Genomic DNA, 20,252 nt, shown 5'->3' on the forward strand with positions numbered 1-20,252 from the left:
GTAATCCCAGCACTTTGGGAGGCCGAGGCGGGCTTACCACAAGGTCAAGAGACCAAGACCATCCTGGCCAACATGGTGAAATTCTGTCTCTACTAAAAATACAAAAATTAGCTGGGTGTGGTGGCACACACCTGTATTCCCAGCTACTCGGGAGGCTGAGGCAGGAGAATTGTTTGAACCTGGGAGGCGGAGGTTGCAGTGAGCCAAGATTGCACCACCGCACTCCAGCCTGGGCGACACAGCGAGACTCCATCTCAAAAAAAAAAAGAAGTTATATTCAGGCACAAAAAACAGGCCACAAGCAAATCAACTAAAAACTTGGCAACAAAAACAATTTCTTAGGAATGTACATTCACTGGATGAGTAGAAATGAGAACAAAAAAACCCCTTAGTTTTCAATATGAAAATCAAATTATTCTAAAAAGATGCTCATAAAACATAAACACATTTTCAGCTTCAGAACAAATTTCTCCACATAAAATCCCCTCCAATAAAATACATACTCAAAATTTAAATCTACTTTGCTGAAATTAACTCAATAATGTACTGAAATTAATCACCCATTAACTTTAAGTAGTTTCACCTCCCTTCATTTCCTTTTTCTTCTCCCCTTCCATTTTCCCATTTTTGCAGTTTCTCCTGTAGGAAAGTACAATTCATATCTCTAATAAATACATCCTGGTGCTAGATTCTACATTGACCTTTTTTCTCCATAGGAACTCACAAGTTCATATTCAAACATGTTTCTCTCACAATTCTCTAAAGGCTAAAGGTATTTTCCAGAGGCTTAAGGAGAGAAAATCCATCTTTTCTTTTCCCAAGTGGTGCTACAACAATTTAGTGGCCAGCGGCCAACCACCTTAACGTACTGCTTCCTACCATTTCCAATTCTACTAAGACTACTCTTTACTCAGCCTATCTGCATTGCACACAAAGTGTGAGGAACACTAAGAACACAACAAAGCTCAGTAGAGTCCTACTACTATTAGCTACTCCAAAGGATAGCAAATACTGCACCATTTATAAACATCAAACGGGAATCTGAGAAAAATGAATAAATAAAATCTAATGGAGATGATCATTCATTAAAGGTGACAGGCTTAAAATACACTTAATGTTTAAAAGGCAGATATTTCAATCAGATGACTTAAAATGTCAAATAATTCAGTCAATTATATGACTGAGGCAAACAAAACAAGTATATTTAATCTGAATATTGAATTAAGTAAGTGAAAGATCTGCAAAAGTAAGAAAACCCTGTGAGTTGCTTACATAAAATTATGACATTTTTAAGGACTAATTTTAAAACACAAATTACTATCTCTATAAATGGGGCACGAAACAAGAGATTCTTTTACATTATCATTCCACATCATATTACATCTTGTCGACTAACTGAACATTAAAACAGATCAGTGGAACAGAAGAGAGCGGAGAAGCAGACCCACAAATATATGAAAATCTGATATATGGTAAAGGACAGATTAGTCAGTAAACTGAAAAATATTGAGACTACTCCAAAATGTTAATAGGATTTAAAAACTAAATAATGTGTTTTTTCTGATTACATCAATAGTACAGCCATTGTAAGAAATAATAAAGACATAAAGGTAAAATGTATCCATAATCTGCAGTCAATCATCATCACTAAAGTAACATTTTAATATATTTTTCAAATTTGACATCCTGATATTCTTTTTCCCCCCTCCTTACTCACTATGGGTATTTGCATGGGACAAATAGTCTTTGAAAGCAAGATTTTTAACTGCACCACATATTTGTGCCATAATTTATTAATCACAGTTTAAAAAAAATATTTAGGGCTGGGTGCGGTGGCTCACGCCTGTAATGCAAGCACTCTGGGGGGCTGAGGCAGGCAGATCACCTGAGATCAGGAGTTCGAGACCAGCCTGGCCAACATGGTAAAATCCCATCTCTACTAAAAATACAAAAATTAGCCAGGCATGGTGGTGAGCACCTGTAATTCCAGCTACTGGAATTACAGAGAGGCTGAGACAGAAGAATCGCTTGAACCCAGGAGGCAGAGGTTGCAGTGAGCCGAGGTTATGCCACTGCACTGCACTCCAGCCTGAGTGACAGAGCAAGACTGTCTCAAAAAAAAAAAAAAAAAAAATCGGTCACATCTACTTCATTACAATTAAAAATAATTATGTAGTTATGTGATTAACAGCCTAATAATAAACTCCGTAGGCATCTATTTATCACCTGAGGATAGATTTCTGTAAGTGAAATTATTGAGTCCAAAGTATGAAGTACATATATCAAGACTTTTGATTCGACCTTCAAAAACTCCCCAGACACGATGTACCACACTTTATAGTGTCATCAGTAATATAAAGCAACATGTTTCATTTGAGTATGATAACCTTTCAAAAATTCTGTCAATATGCTAGTAGAGAAACAGTTTAATTTACATTTCCTTCATTGCTAGTGAAATGGAATATTTTTACCTGATTTTGACCAGAAGACACTTGTTTTGTGTGTTAATAGGTCCTTTGCAATCCCTCATCCCAGGGCTTCTTCAATTTTGGCACTACTGACATTTTCTTTCCTTTTTTCTTTCTTTTTTTTTTTTGGAGACAGAGTTTCACTCTTGTCACCCAGGCTGGAGTGCAATGGCGATCTCAGCTCACTGCAACCTCCGCCTCCTGGGTTCAAGCAATTCTCCTGCCTCAGCCTCCTAAGTAGCTGGGATTACAGGCACCTGCCACCATGCCTGGCTAATTTTTGTATTTTTAGTAGAGACGGTGTTTCACCATGTTGGCCAGGCTGGTCTCAAACTCCTGACTTCAGGTGATCCACCACCTTGGCCTCCCAAAGTGCTGGGATTACAGGCGTGAGCCACCAGGCCCGGCCACTGCTGACATTTTCAAGTTGGATAGAATTCTTTGTCACAGAAGGATGTCCTTTTTATTGTAGAATGTGGAGCTACATCCCTGGCCTCTACCCACTAGAAGCCTGTAGCACACCACCCACTCCAGTTGTGACAATCATAAATGTCTCCCAACATTATCAAATGTTCCCTGGGAGTCAAAAATTATCCCCAGTTAAGAACCATGGGCCCATCCATTCCCCACCTCTCTAAAATTATTTGTCTTTTGCTTGTTTTTGTGTTATGGAAAAGGTAAATTATGTGATACAAGTATGAACATAATTTTTGGATTCTCATTTTGTACTGACTGCTTCAAAGGTAAAAAGTATTGTTTTTGGCCAGGCATGGTGGCTCACACCTGTAATCCCTGCACTTTGGGAGGCCCAGGCAGGTGGATCACCTGAGGTCAGGAGTTTGAGACCAGCCTGGCCAACATGGTGAAACCCCATCTCCACTAAAAATACAAAAATGAGCTGGCGTGGTGGTGCATGCCTGTAATCCCAGCTACTCAGGAGGCTGAGGCAGGAGAATCACTTGAACCCGGGAGGCCGAGGTTGCAGTGAGCCAAGATGGCACCACTGCACTCCAGCCTGGGCAACAAAAGCAAAACTCAGCCTCATAAAAAAAAGTATTGTTTTTTATATAAATGAAATGACACTAAAATATTTCTCATGTCTCCTATTTTGAAATTATCCTTGAAGTGTTACATATTTTCTTGCTCATAAACTTCTATCTGAAGATGGCATAGTACCTTCTTTGAAACAATAAAGTTTTGACAAAAATTCTGAAGGGAAAGTATTTGCCACTGAAAGTGAATTTTTCAAATTAGAGTGCTAAATGGTTGTACACATAAAGGATCTAATCAGATGAAAAAAAAAGCTTCAGAAGGTAACACAAACTTTCAGACAATAGCTCAGTGTAAACTTGGGTTTCTTTCTTGGCAACTTACATATTCATGATAAGGATTCTAAAAATGCCTAAAGATTCAAATTACTATCTATTCACCCATCTCTCCCTACCAATGAAAACAAAAAGTCCAACCAACAGTATGTTCTGGTTAGCCTGACTTGTGCTTAATTTTTAGCCTTTGAACCCTTATTGAAAATGTCCCTGGCTGGGTGGATCACGAGGTCAGGATTTTGAAACCAACCTGGCCAGAATGGTGAAACCCTGTCTCTACTAAAAATACAAAAATTAGCCAGGCATGGTGGCATGCACCTGTAGTCCCAGCTACTCAGGAGTCTGAGGCAGGAGAATTGCTTGAACCTGGGAGGTGGAGGTTGCTGTGAGCCAAGATCATGCCACTGCACTCCAGCCTGGGTGATACTGCACTCCACTGGGTGATAGAGTGAGACTCTGTCTCAAAAAAAAGAAAAGAAAAGAAAAAAAAATGTCCCTAGAATCTATTACTATACCAACACAGACTCCTCCCTTCTACATAAGTGCTGTACCAAAGATGACTCTTCTAACAGCATGGCTCACAATGACCACAGCCAACAAAGAGATGTTGAGTTTTTTAACTTGTACTAGCTTAATGGCTGAAGTGAATCTACCTTCCTCCCTGCAACTAGGGAGTCACTTTTCTCACCACTTTTGCTACTGCTTTTTACCACCTCCTCTACAATCTAGTTGATAACCAATTCCAATCTGCCATCAACAGGGACTGATCTATCCCTTCACCCCCACATGTGTCAGATAGGACCGGGTAGGTAGGACCTGGGCCCTTTTTTTCATTCTACCAACTCAGCCCTAACATGAAGGTCAACAGCAGTTAGCAAGTCCTGAAGAAATATGCGACAATCCTTGACTAACAAAATTACTTTGTTACTGCCGGCAGGTGTGCTTAAAGTAATAAAACAAAATTCATTTGGAAAACCAGACTTACAGATATTAAATAGAAAATAAGACATCATAAACACTTAATTGCAGAGATTTCAGCGATGGTACAAGAGAACCTAAAGATCACAATGTAGGTTTAGGGCTCATCAAGGAAAGGCCTCAGGACAAAGCTGGAACTTTAACCTGAACCTTACAGAAAAAGGAATTGGAAATATATGACTAAAGTAAAGCAAGGAGCAGGTGTTTAATATAAACAATAAATGAGTTTCTCAAACTCAGCACTATGGACATCTTGAGCCAAAGGGTTTTAGCTTGTGATGAGCTGCTGTGTGCACTGTAGGATATTTGCATCCCTGACCTCTATCCAGCAGCAATCCTCACTCCAAGTGGTAAAAAAATGTCTCTAGTCATTGCCAAATGAACCATGGGAGGGAAGTAGTTCCTGGTGGAGAACACTGCAATACACAATCCCTTTTGTTAACATCTTACTGGTTACCTTAAAATAATAAGGCTGGGGAAATCAGAACTGCCAAGATCAAAGTCACAAAATTTGAGGAATAAAATTTGTGGCACACGTATATACATCTTTTTAAAGAAAGAGGGAAAGAGAAATCTAAATAATCTAAACCTAATATACAGATGATTCATTTAAACAAATAAATACTCATTAGCATTAAAATCTATCTCATGAATCACTTTCAGTTGTACAGGACAATGTGCTATGAAGATCTAATCTAGAATTTTTTTCTTGGGTGCAGTCGTCTGCGTATTGAGTGGAGGGGGAAAAAAATCCCCCTTCCATCCAACCCAAAGACCAATCCATGCGATATACAGCAAAGAAGACAATAATCATTCCATTTTTAAATTTAGGGAGACTGAAAGACATATGTAAATGATTAAAGCTTAAAATATCTGTTACTGAAATATAAAAATGAGCTGGCACTGCCACAAGTGGTGAGAGATTACTGTATATTTTAATACAAAGGTTTTATCCTGAAGAATCTTGAGTTTGAAAGTAAAACAAAAGTATCTTAACAATGTCTGCTATGTTAGCTTTTAATATTTTGGTATTTGTTTATTTTGTGTAATTTTATATACAGATTACTTTCACTGCTACTTTAAAGTATACCCCAGAGTTATGTGCTACTTTAAAACTGCCAATCAAGCAAGTAATAATTATCTGGAATGCATTTTTCTGTATCTCATACTTTCAAAAAAAGAAGAAAAAAATCATTAAAAGCCAAGTACCTATCACAAGAACAATTTGTACTTTGGTTTAAGGACTGAATACATGGAAAATGAACATGTCAATGCTACTAAATGAATTAACCCTTCCTTCCTGGGAATCTCCATCTACATATGACAAAACTAAAAAGATAAACTGGAAATTTGTACTGACACATAATTATACATATTTATGGGATACATGTGATACTTTTGATACACGTATGCAATGTGTATTGGTCAAATTGATATTTGGGATATCCATTTCAAACATTTATCATTTGTGCTGGGAACATTTCAAATCTTCTCTAGCTATTTTGAAATATACAATAAATTATTAACTATAGTCATCCTACTGTGCTATCAAATACTAAAACTTATTCCTTTTATTTGACTGTACTTTTGTACCCAGTCACCAATTTCTATTCATCCCTGGCCCCCCACCCTTCTCAGCCTCTGATAACCCTCATTCTACTCTCTACCTCCGTTAAGATCAACTTTTTTAGCTCCAACATAAGGCACGAGAACATGTGATACTTGTCTTTCTGTGCCTGGCTTATTTCACTTAACATAAGGACCTCTAGTTTCATCCACATTGGTGCAAAGGATGGGACTTCACTCATTCTTTTTATATCTGAACTGGACTGTATTCCACTGTGTGTGTGCGTATATATACACCATTTTCTTTATCCATGCATCCATTTATAGATACTTAGATTGATTCTCTATCTTGGCTACTGTAAATAATACTGCAATAAATATTAAAGTGCAGGTATCGGCCGGGCGCAGTGGCTCATGCCTGTAATCCCAGCACTTTGGGAGGCAGAGGCGGGCGGATCAGGAGTTCAAGACCAGCCTGGCCAACAAGGTGAAACCCCGTCTCTACTAAAAATACAAAAATTAGCCAGGCATTGTGGTGTGTGCCTGTAGTCCCAGCTACTTGGGGAGGCTGAAGCAGAAGAATCACTTGAACTCGGGAGGCAGAGGTTGCAGTGAGCCGAGAATGCACCACTGCACTCCAGCCTGGGCAACAGAGCGAAACTCCATCTCAAAAATGGAGAAAAAAGAAAGTGCAGGTATCTCTTTGACATACTGATTTCTTTTCTTTTGGACATTCATCCAGCAGTGGGGATTGCTAGGTCAGATGGTAGACCTATTTTTAGGCTTCTGAGGAATCTCTACACTGTTTCCCATAGTGGCTGTACCAATCTACATTTCCACTAGCAGTGTACTAGTGTTTCCCTTTTTCTGCACCCTTGCCAGAATCTGCTATTTCTTTTTCTTTCCTTTTTTAGACAGGGTCTCACTCTGTCACCCAGGCTGGAGTGCAGTGGTGCAATCTCACCTCTCTGCAACCCCTGCCTCCTCGGCTCAAGTGAGGCTCCCACCTCAGCTTCCTGAGTAGCTGGGACTACAGGTGTGTGCCACCATGCCTGGCTTGTCTTTTTGATAATGGCCATTTAACTGGGGTGTATAAAATCTCATCGTGGTTGCGATTTACATTTTCCTGATGATTAGTAATGTTGAACATATGTTCATATACCTGTATGTCTTCTGAAAAATATTCAGATAATTTGCCCATTTTAATTGGATAATTTGGTGTTTTTGTTTTTGAGTTGAGTTCCTTACATATTCTAGTTATTAATCCCTTGTCAGAAAGATAGTTTGCAAATATTTTCTCCCATTTCATTTTCTTCACTCTACTGACTTTTCCCTCGTGCGGAAGCTTTTTAAGCTTGATGTAATCCCATTCGTCTATTTTTGCTTTCGTTGTCTGTGCTTTTGAGGTCTCACCTACCTTTGCCCAGACCAATGATCTGAACTGTTGGAAATGTTTAAGAACAAAACTAGGGCCAGGCAGAGTGGCCAATGCCTGTAACCCCAACACTTTGGAAGGCTGAGGCAGGAAGACTGCTTGAGCCCAGGAGTTTGAGACCAGCCTGGGCAACATGGCGAGATCTCATCTCTACAAAAAATTAAAAAATTACCCAGGCATGGTGGCATGTACCTGTAATCCTAGCTACCCGGGAGGCTGAGGTAGGAGGACTGCTTGAACCCAGAAGTTCAAGGCTGCAGTGAGCTATGATTGTGCCACTGCACTGCAGCCTGGACAAAAGAGGAACAGTCTCTAAAAAACAAAACAAAACTATATCTTGCTGCGGTCTCATCCCTCCAAAAGAAGTTATTCAAAAAGCACTACTCATAGTTATCAAATGGAACTAGGATTCTTGAAGACTAAGAAATTGGAGGAAAATATGGGTCCACTAACTGGTAGGAATCTCCATATCCTGAGTAGTAATAGTCAGCAAGTGTTCTGAGTTACCTGGAAAATTCTACACAAAAAAAACTATAGATTCGGAGGGAAGAGGAGGAGTTAAAATAAAACAAAACTACTGACTCAATGATGGCATACCATTTGACACTCTTTTTTAAAGGTGCATTGTTTAAAGACATTTATAAAAAGGAGGGAAGTAATCAGAAAATTATAATAGTAGTACAAGAGGTCCAAAGTCTAAATGACCAGTTTAAAAAGAAAAAAATACACACACAGAAATGTGGAGAAGAAACCAATAATTATTTTAAATCAAAAACATTTTCTAAAATGAAAAATAACAAGCACTGGTGAGGATATGGAGAAACTGGGACCACTGGGCACTGCAGATGGGAACGTAAAATGGTGCGGCCATTGTGGAAAACAGTTCCTCGAAAAGTTAAACACAGAACTACCGTATGATCCAGCAATTCTACTTCTAGGTGTATACCCAAAAGAAGTGAAAGTAGAGACTTAGACACTCGCACACCAACATTCACGGCAGTGTTATTCACAATGGCTAAAAGGTGAAAACAACCCTGAACCCTGAAAGCATTACGTGAAGTAAAACAAGCCAGACCCGAAATATTTTATAATGTCACTTAAGTGAGGCACCTAAAATCCATCAAACTCAAAGACACAAAAGCTAGACAGGGATGGGAATGAAGGAGGAATGGTCATTTTTGTTTAATGGGTACAGAATTTATATTTGGGACAATAAAAAGGTTCTGGAAATGAATAGTGATGATGGCTCTACAACACTGTGAATGTACTTAATGCCACTGAACTGTACATTTAGCAATGGTTAAAAAGTGGTAAATTTCATTTTATGCATGTTTTGCCTCAACCAACCAATCCATAAATAATTCCCAGAATTAAAAAATACTAGTTTTCAAATTAAGAGAACTCACAAGAGTTGCTGAAGAGTGACCAACACAAGAGTTGACAAATAAACTCACAGCAAAGCACACTGTAGTAAAACTGTGTAATTCTGGAATCAAAGAGAAGACTCTACGGAACTCCAGGGACATAAACCAGGTCACATACAAAGAGTGCTCCAGATTTATCAACAGGTGTCAAAGAAAGCAATGAAAAAATTCCTTCAAAATTCAGAGACAATAATTTTTCAACCTAGAATAACCAGACTATCAAATAAGTAGAATAAACACATTTTCAGACACTGAAAGTACAAATCAAAAAAAATTGTTATTGTGCCTCCTGTCATTCCACCAAAACAATGATGTAAACCAAGAAACAGCATGATATGGCATCTAGAATACTGAGACTCCAACACAAAAGGTTAATTACAGGATGATAAAAACGGGTCTCCCACCATAAGATGGTAGGATTTCCATCTTCATCATAACACGGTAGGATTAAGGCATGTCTAGAGAGCAACCAGTCCAAAATGGAGCAGTTAAGAAGTCTCGACAAGAGATTTTTTTTTAAACATGAAATTGATATATAAACAAACTAAAATTTGGGGTTGAATTAGTCATAAGCATGCAGAAAATTAAATGAAAAAAATAGCATTCACAGAGACAATGTATATATTGAAAGCTAATGTGACCAAAATTTCAATGTAATTATCTTGGAAAAAATGAGCAGTTAAAGTGGGAAGTTTGTGTGTATGCTTGGAGAAGGAGTATGTAAAAGAAACTAAATCTTAACTTTCATTAGTTAAGAAATCAGACATTAAGGGAAAAAGTAACTAGACTGTAAGATTAACAGAAAAAGTAACTAGTAAAAAGACTGTACCTTAGAAATACGAAGGTAGGCTGGGCACGGTGGCTCACGCCTGTAATCCCAGCACTTTGGGAGGCCAAGGCGGGCAGATCACGAGGTCAGGAGATCAAGACCATCCTGGCCAACATGGTAAAACCCCGCCTCTACTAAAAATACAAAAATTAGCTGGGCATGGTGGTGCATGCCTGTAATCCCAGCTACTCAGGAGGGTGAGGCAGGAGAATCGCTTGAACCAGGGAGTTGGAGTTTGCAATAAGCCGAGATCATGCTACTCTACTGCACTCCAGCCTGGCAGCAGAGCGAGACTCCGTCTCAAAAAAAAAAAAAAAAAAGAAATAGGAAAGTAAACACCAAAAGAAACAACCAAATGATTTTAAAGCAGTTTTACTTGCAGCTCAAAAAATAAAAAACAAAGAAAATTTAAAGTGGTTGTCTCTCAGGAGTAAAAGAAATAAGAGAAAGTACACAGACTTTTTTGTGACCTCTGTCGTATTAATAAATTCACTAATGCATGTGCATATAACTTTAATAAAAGTAAAAACTAAATAATAAAAAAAATCAATTTAAAAAGAGTCAGGTGGTGCTCTGGAGTCTGGAAGCCTGACCAGGTATTTCAACCACTTTCTCATTTGTAGGGCCTAAGGCAGATAACCCTAGCCTCTCTGTTTCCCCCATCTGTGAAACAGGGATAATAATATTTACTTCTGTTGCTGTAAGGATTAACATTAGTGTAAGCAAAGTGCTTAGCAAAATGGCTGACACCTAGTAAGCACCCAATGGTTGTTTTTCCTCAAGAAACTCAGGATGGGAAGAACATCTGAGTAATACGGTAGATATATGCAGACAGCTTTGGGGATGAGGGTAGTGTTCTGAGATGGCATTAGTAAGGAAGACTGTAACAGTGAGAAAGACCTGTGTTAGACCATAATAAGATGCTTGGGCTTATACTGGCATTCTCTCTGGCCTAGAAATACTTCTAAAGGCACTTTAAATATCCTCTTTCATCAGAGAGGATAAAATCTCTACCCAACGTTGCTTTTCCACCCATTCACAAAACTGCTTGTTTTTTAAAAATAAATGAAATATTTCTTTCTTTTTTCTTTTTTGAGACACAGTTTCACTCTGTTGCCCAGGGTGGAGTGCCATGGCACAATCTCGGCTCACTACAACCTCCACCTCCTGGTTCAAGTGATTCTCCTGCCTCAGCCTCCCGAGTAGCTGGGATTACAGGTGCATGCCACCATGTCCAGCTAATTTTTTTTGTATTATTAGCAGAGACAGGGTTTCACCATGTTGGCCAGGCTGGTCTTGAACTCCTGGCCTCAGGTGATCCACCTGCCTCGGCCTCCCAAAGTGCCGGGATTACAGGCGTGAACCACTGCGCCGAGCCATAAAAATAAATGAAATATTTCAACTAACAGAAAAGTATAGAGAAGAGGTATATCACTTAGCTTTGTCAAACCTTAGCTACATTTTTATAGTTCTTGATGAGCTAAAAGATATTTACATATGTTATACTTACTCCAAAAATTCTTTGACTCCACCAGGATTTCCTATCCATTGATTCTATTACCTTTTTACTGTCCCTCAATCCTCTGACAACCTCTCTCCCTTCATTACCCAGCTTCAATTGTAAAAATTATAATCTGGCCCAGTGCGGTGGCTCACACATGTAACCCCAGCATTTTGGGAGGCCGAGGTAGGCAGATCACCTGAGGTCAGGAGTTCAAGACCAGCCTGCTCAATACGGTGAAACCCCGTCTCTACTAAAAATACAAAAATTAGCCAGGCATGGTGGCACATGCTTGTAATCCCAGCTACTCAGGAGGCTGAGGCAGGATAATTGCTTGAACCCGGGAGGCGGAGGTTGCAGTGAGCCGAGATCACGCCACTGCACTCCGGCCTGGGCAACAGAGTGAGACTCCGTCTCAAAAAAAAAAAAAAAAAAAAAAAAAGAGAAAAGAGGAAAAAAAAATTATAATCACTCCCTCAGATATAGTTGGTTCTCTAGCCCTTCTCTGGATTCACTGTAATTAAAAAAAAAAAAAAAAAAATCAACGTAATCCCCACCAAATCTGTGCCTATACAAACATAGGGAAGAAAGCAAAGAAAAATCCACAATCATGCTGGCTGATCTTGAGTACACTATAAATGCTACCAGACATTATCCCCAGTCTATTTCATTCTCTGACTCTCCCAGTAACTATTTCACATCTTCTCACCTCAACCCTACATTGAGTTTTCCCTCCCTCACACTCAATGACCTTGCTTCTTGTTGCACTTATAAAACTGAAAACAATAGGGAATTTCCAGAGTCCCACCAGTTACCTACTATCATGTACATGTACACACCCTGAATTTCCACCTGTTATCACAGATGGAACTATCCATGCTCTGGTCTATTTATATACCAGATTTGCCATTTGATCACCTACTCAAGACTATCACTTGAGCAATTATCCCCTTTCTCCTATCATCTACGTCAACTTTTTATTTGCTAATAATGGATTCATTCCCACCAGCATACAAATATAAATACACTGATATTTCTCCCTTTTAAAATTTACTCTTTATTCCACTTACCCTCCCAGTTCCAATACCATTTAAAAATTTGCTGTGCTTTGTAATAAAAGTCCTTAAAACAGCCGTCTCCCTCCCATTATCTCTCAAATCTACTCCAAGCTTTCTGTCCCACCACTAAACCTAATCTGCATTTATCAAGATCACAAATGATCTGCATTTATCAAGATAACCAATGACCACCAACTGCTAAATCCACTGGTCAGTGGACAATTTTCTTAAATGTCCCACTAACAATATTTTACACAGTTGATCACTCCTCCTTAATTACTTTCCTGGGTTTGCTTTTATCTTTCTTGTTCATTTTCCTTTTCTGGTTTCCCAAACTGCTTAACGCTGGAGCACTCACAATTCTCTCTTTTCTATCTACACTTGGTGATCTCATCCAGTCTGGAGTTTTTAATACTATCCGCATGCCAATTTTATCAGGATGACTCCTGATCCCCAGTCATCCACCCAACCATTTGGCCAACTAATATTTGGCATGTCCAGAACTGAACTTCTGATCTTTCCCACATACTGCTCCTTCTACAGCCTTTCACCTCTCAGATGTGATGAAATTCCACACTTCGGCTGCTCAGACAAATTCCTCAGTCACTACTGACTCCTTTCTTTTTCACATTACACTCTACCTTGCCTGAAACTCCTGTTGGTTGTACCTTCAAAATACATATACAATGTGACTAATTCTTAACACCTCCTGCTACCACTTAATTCAAACCACGAACATCTCTTAGCCTGATTTCAATACCCCTGCTTCCAGCTTACTTCACCTCAAATATATTTTCAGCACAGCCATTCATTGGACAATTCTTTTAACGCTTAAGTCTGATAGTGTCACTTCCCTGCTCAAAACTCTGTAATCCTAGCCAGGCACAGTGGCTCACGCCTGTAATCCCAACACTTTGGGAGGACAATCTGGGAGGATAGTTTGCATCCAGGAGTTCAAAATCAGCCTGGGCAACAAGATCCTGTCTCTACAAAACAATTAAAAATTTGCCAGGCATGGTGGCGCAAGCCTGTAGTCTCAGCTACTCAAGAGACTGAGGTAGGAGGACTGCTTGAGCCCAGGAGTTCGAGGCTGCAGTGAGCCATGATCACATCACTGCACTCACACTGCATGACAGAGTGAGACTGTCTCAAAAAAACAACAACAAAAAACTGCAACTGCTCTGGATTTCACTCAAAGGCCAAAGCCTTTACAGTGCTCCACATTGCCCTACATTGTATTTCCCCCATTCCCTTTACCTCCTCCTCTCCTTGATCAGTCTACTTCAGCTACAGTGGCCTCCTTGTTGTCTGTGAAAGGGCTAGACACACTAGTCCTACTTAAGGCTTTTGCACTGAAAGATTCTTCTACCTTGGCCGGGCGCAGTGGCTCACAAAAGTGCCTGTAATCCCAGCACTTTGGGAGGCCTAGGCAGGCGGATCACAAGGTCAGGAGATCAAAACCATCCTGGCCAACATGGTGAAACTCCGTCTCTACTAAAAATACAATAATTAGCTGGGCATGGTGGCGCGCATCTGTAGTCCCAGCTACTTGGGAGGCTGAGGCAGGGGAATTGCTTGAAATTGGGAGGCACAGATTGCACCACTGCACTAGAGCCTGGTGAAAGAGACTCCATCTCAAAAAAAAAAAAAGTCTTCTACCTGGATTTATCTTCTATATATTGCATGGCTGACTCCCTTATTCTTGGGCCTCAATCAAATGTCACCTTTGAACTGAGACTTCCTCTGACCATCTTATTCAAAATTCCAACTACCTGTGCCAGGCATGGTGGCTCACACCTGTAATCCCAGCCTTTGGAAGGCTGAGTAAGACCCCGCCTCTTTTTTTTTTTTTTTTGAGACGGAGTCTTGCTCTGACACCCAGGCTGGAGTGTGGTGGTGCGATCTCAGCTCACTGCAACCTCCGCCTCCGGGGTTCAAGCTATTCTCCTGCCTCAGCTTCCTGAGTAGCTAGGATGACAGACGTGTGCCACCACGCCTGGCTAATTTTTGTATTTTTAGTAGAGACGGGGTTTCACCATGTTGGTCAGGCTGGTCTCAAACTCCTGACCTCAGGTGATCCACCTGCCTCAGCCTCCCAAAGTGCTGGGATTAGAGGCGTGACCCACTAGTGCCCAGCCCACCCTGTCTCTTTAAAAAAAAAAAAAAAATCCAACTACCTATTCACTCTTTTTTAAAAAAAAAAAAAAAAAAAAAAAGTTTTTTTAACATGGGAGTTTGAGGGGAGCGGTGGGGAGGCTTTCTAGTAAAGACCTCCCAGAAAGCCTACTAGACAAATTCTAAAAGAGCTGTGACATTCTCCACTCTTAACTCTCATTTCCCTTACCCTTTTTCTTATTTTTGCATTGCCCTTACTATCCAGTAACATAATATATAATTTATTTAATTATCTACTGTCTGCCCACATATTTATTCTCTCTCTCTCTCTCTCTCTCTCTCTCTCACACACACACACACACATCTTACAAGTACCAAGAATTTATTCATATGTATAAAACAAATACAAAGTCTGGCAAATAGTAGGCACTCAATAATTATCTGGTGATTGAATAAATGAATATCCTGAAGCCCACTCTGTGGGAATAATGTCTACAAACCATCTACAGTAGAAAAAAGAAATCAGGTAGAAAAAATGCCACCTTCCAAGCAGATCTGGGAATTATGTGTAGAACTGCTTTGGCAATTAATAGGGGAATAGCGGGGAGCAGTGGCTCACGCCTGTAATCCCAGCACTTTGGGAGGCCAAGGTGGACGGATCATGAGGTCAGGAGATCGAGACCATCCTGGCCAACATGGTGAAACCCCGTCTCTACTAAAATGCAAAAAATTAGCCAGGCAATGGTGGCGCGTGCCTGTAGTCCCAGCTACTCGGGAGGCTGAGGCAGGGGAAGAGCTTCAACCTGGGAGGTGGAGGTTCAGTGAGCTGAGATCACGCCACTGCACGCCAACCTGGCGACAGAGCAAGACTCTGTCTCAAAAACAAAAAAAAACAGGGGAATAGATTCATATTTGAACTGTAATGCATAATAAAAATAGCAAGCACATACATAATCACAAATGCCAGGTACTGTTCTAAGCACTGTGGACATATTAACTCAATCTTCAGAAGCATATGTATGAGTTAGGTGGTACTACTCTCCCCATTTTATTATCAATAAGACAACTTCGAAACAGGTTAAATAAACTGCCCATAATTGCACGGGTAATAAGCAACGGCTAGGATTTCAACCCAGCCATTATGGCTTCAGAATCCATACTCTAATTACATCACGACATCTAGTTACAGGAACAGTATAGGCCAGGAGTATCCAATGTTTTGGCTTCCCTGGGTCACACTGTAAGAGAAATTGTCTTGGGCTGCACATCAAATACACTAACACTAATGATAGCTGATGTGCTTTTTTTTAAAAAAAAATCGCAAAAATCTCATAATGTTTCAAGAAAGTTTATGAATTTGTGTTGGGTCACATTCAAAGCTGCCCTGGGCTGCATGCAGCCTGCGGGCTGTATAAGCTCAGTATAGGCCAAAAAACAGTTAATGCAAATATGCATCCCTAAGCTATTATGTGGTAAGAAAAGATATATAAAGAATTTAGTTGTCCTCAGGGAGCTCACAATCTAAACAAAAAATAATGGCACAGCAAATTTTATATATGATGATAGAAGTGGGCTGAGTCACATCTAATTCAGGGTCAATGGAGGTTTTCTAGAAGAGACGACCCCTAGCATGTATCTTTTAAAATGACCACAAAGTCAAGAGCTACACAGAAGAGGGAGAAAAAATGTGCACAAAGGAAAAGTAAGGTCTTTGTTCCAGCAAAGGGAACAATACATACAAAGTCACTGGGATGAGGCAGTACGGATTTACTAGAGAATTGAGTAATTTAGGAGAAAAGAAAAACACAGGGAACAAACAGAAAAATATCAAATTAAGTAGAGCCACAATTATTTATTTATGCCTTAAATCTCATAAGAACCTTAAGTTTTAACTTGAGCAAGGGAGAAGGTGCAGAAAGATTTTAATCATGGGAATAACATACTTACACTGTAGCATGACTACTATTAATAGCATATATTAGACAAGACTGGAAAGGGCAAGCAAAATCAAGTTAGGAAACCTATACAAAACCCAGGCAAAGTGAGAATGACGAACAGATATTATCTACAGAACCATAACCCAATGTTGTCTGTGAACCTTCATGTTCATTCCCACTAATGCTGCACCATTACAAATTCTCATCTCCTCTAGCTTAAATACCATAATAGTCTCCTGAGTGATTTCCCTAATTCCTTTGAATTAGACTCAATTTCTCCAGGGCAAAGCTCTGATTTATCTTTTCTCTGCTCAAAAGCCTTCATTAATTTCTAATGTCTTTCTAAAGCCAAAATTCTATGCATTAGCAAGACCCTTTCTAATCTATCCTAATTCTTCCTCCACAGCTCTGAACTTTACTATTCCTTTGCTCACTGTTCCCTCTGCCCAGACTAAGTTGAAATGCCTCCTTGCACCATGATGCACTGCTAAATATTCCTTGCCAGAAATAAACTTAAGTTACTGCTCCCAAAGCACTCTGTTTATAACTTCCTTAAAGCAACTATTATATTCTTCCCCAGACCATAATCACCAGTTCCATGTCTTTTTTTCCTTATAAGATCAGGTTCCATGATACTAGGCTAACAGAAGCTACAGTATCAAGAAATATAAGCATTTCAACAATTCAAAGATCTTAGTAGGAACAATAAACGTTTCACAATAATAGAACAAGGGTCAGTGCTAAATTTATCTGGACCCTTAAAGGTCAGAAGGTGATTCCCACTGACACAGTTAAGTTGCCATTATTACCTTCACAACAGTTTTAAGATAATAATTTTAACACATTTTACCAATATGATGAATTGCAGGTACTGTATACACATATATGGTGATTATAGCACATACTAATGAGTCAGCTCCCCAGCTCATGGTTCCCATTTTCTTTAAAAGGTACTAAATACACAAGGATGGGCCTCCAGTAGCCAGCTCTGTTTCTCTCATCACCCCACCTGACCAGGGCCAGGCCAATCAGATATTTTCCTCCAAAAATGTGAAATACGGAAGATACCAAGACTGGAACCCAGTCCTTTGCTAGAACCTGAAGAACAAGTCTAACAACTTCTGCTGCTGAGGTCCCTGGGCTCCATCCTCACACTCTTTGGCTTGGTAGTGTAGCTCAACCCTTGTTTCTAAGTGCTACTTCAATATCCTTCTAATAAATATTTCTTTCCCTTCTTTTCTGGTTTTCTTTTGGGCTTACGTGAACCAAAATCAGTTGTGCTGCTTGGAAGCAAAAATTTTTAAATGAATTTGATGCTTTCAAAAAGCCAAGTACTATTTTGGGACTAAATCTGAAATGCTTGAGCTTAAAAGCAGAAATCTGAGCTGTGAAGAAAGAAAAAGAAAAAGGAAAAGGAAAGGAAAGGAGAAGGAGGGAGGGAGGGAGGAAGGGAGGAAGGAAGGAAGGAAGGAGAGAGAAAAGAAACTCCTTTGTGCTTTCAAATTATAATTTAGAAGTTTATTTCCTATTTAATATTTAAAACGCTATGAGACTACTAAATTAATTCAAATCTGGGTGGACATTCCCAAATGAACCATTTAAAACACTCAGTCCAGCAGACTACCCAACACCTTAAGGTCCACCAAAATATTCAGAGAATTTAGGTTTTAGTTTGGTTCTCTGCAGGTAACCCTACAGAATGTAAAAGATCCTCTATGTTGTTATACACATTGACAATCCTCCTAAGACAGATCACTACCAATAAAGTAACTTTATTGCTATTTTCCTTTCTTCCTAGAAATTTATCCCTTGATTTTAGTTTGATAAATTTTCCTTTCTACCTTTGATTATAAATTGGTGAATTTTACCTTCTTCCAACATAAGTATCCTAGATCTTCAAAATATATAAATGTTCCTGCATCAGACCCAAACACTGATTTTCCTACATTAGAAATTAGATCTGAATTTATTATGTATACATTTATGAATTTAAGTTTCTAGTCTGAAAAAGGCTGTTCATTTCAGCCAATCATAGCTACAAAAACTATTTTATTTTTAATGTTTTTTACCTTTTAAAAGTATTAAAAAGGTAAATGCTTAGTGAAAATACAAATTAAGAAAAATTAAGCTACTAATGATGAAACTTTGTAATTCAGAAACAAAAACATTCAAACTGAATACCAAAAAGCAAAGGTAATCCAAATTATTCTTTTAAGTGGCTTCTGGCATTTCTCTTTCAAGTATATTACACCTGAAAAATCTGAATTTAATTCCTTAACATACAAAGGTTTGCCCAACTACACTTTCATTTTTCATGGTGACTTTTTAAAAAGCAACTTACTAAATGGTCCACTTCCATTTTTTATTTTACTGAATGCACATAAATATTAAGTATATTCTAAATTAATATGCTATATTACATGGGATAGAAATGGAGGGACTGTCATGTCTTCCTTTGATGAAGTACTGCACTGTTTAAATTGTTTTAAACAAGGTCTCCTACTTTTGTAATAAAAAACATATTTTAAATATCCAGCCGTGTTTTTTAACACCCTATGCCTCATCTTAATACCAAATTCAGTGATTTTTAAAAAGGGCACATTAAAGAAATCTTATTCTGGCCAGGCACTGTGGCTCACGCCTCTAATCCCAGCACTTTGTGAGGCCAAGGCGGGCGGATCACCTGAGGTCAGGAGTTCCAGACCAGCCTGACCAACATGGAGAAACCCTGTCTCTACTAAAAATACAAAATTAGCCAGGCATGGTGGCGCATGCCTGTAATCTGAGCTACTCGGGAGGCTGAGGCAGGAGAATTGCTTGAACCCAGGAGGCGGAGGTTGCAGTGAGCGGAGGCTGAGACCGTGCCATTGCACTCCAGCCAGGGCAACAAGAGCGAAATTCCATCTCAAAAAAAAAGAAAAGAAAAGAAAAGAAAAGAAACCTCATTCCATAATGATTCCATAATTTAAAGTTTTTATACTGTTCCATTAACAATTTTAAAAAGGCAAAATCTCTTAAACAGTCACAAAGTAAGGATGCAATTTTACCCAAATCCTCATAATGACCTGAACTTCAGAGAGCAAACAATACCAACTAAATATAAAAGCAACATACTAAAATGTTTCTTAAAACATTTTCTTACCTGAAACACACCATTATTTAAATCAGCCTATTTACACTGAATACTCAGAAGTCTTTCCTTCAAGAGTGAATGTCTCTTCCAAGTTGCTTGTACTATCCAATATCCTAAGCCTTCCAAGAGTTATTAATATTGTATCCATTAAATCTAAGTCAGTATCAACTGTAAGACTGCATTGTTTTAAAAAAATAAAGAAATGGGGCAAGCTGCAATTCTAGGTCACTACTGATGTTTCAAAGACTTTCCAATTTCAGAGATATTAAAATGCAGAGAAAAACATGATGATATTTGAAGTTCTTAAACTTGGTAGCAACGATATTATAGCATTAAACTTCATTTTATGGAAGTTTGTAATTACGTCAAAATCTTTGGAATTTACACATATAGCAGAAAAAATTCTAAAGGCAAAAATTTAAATTTCAATTTTACTCCCATCTAATCTAACCAAGCTCTCTCACATTATGCACTAAGCACTTC

At 39.0% G+C, this 20,252-nt stretch overlaps 1 protein-coding gene and 1 pseudogene across 4 annotated transcripts in view; both read right to left on the reverse strand.

The window, feature by feature from the left end:
* Nucleotides 1-20,252, reverse strand: part of PPP4R2 (protein phosphatase 4 regulatory subunit 2) — a 70,130-nt gene that overhangs the window by 24,525 nt on the left and 25,353 nt on the right.
* On the reverse strand, nucleotides 14,836-14,901 carry LOC112132869 (U7 small nuclear RNA; annotated as a pseudogene).

The sequence above is a fragment of the Pongo abelii genome, chromosome 2 (assembly GCF_028885655.2).
Source record: "Pongo abelii isolate AG06213 chromosome 2, NHGRI_mPonAbe1-v2.0_pri, whole genome shotgun sequence".
NCBI lineage: Eukaryota > Metazoa > Chordata > Mammalia > Primates > Hominidae > Pongo > Pongo abelii.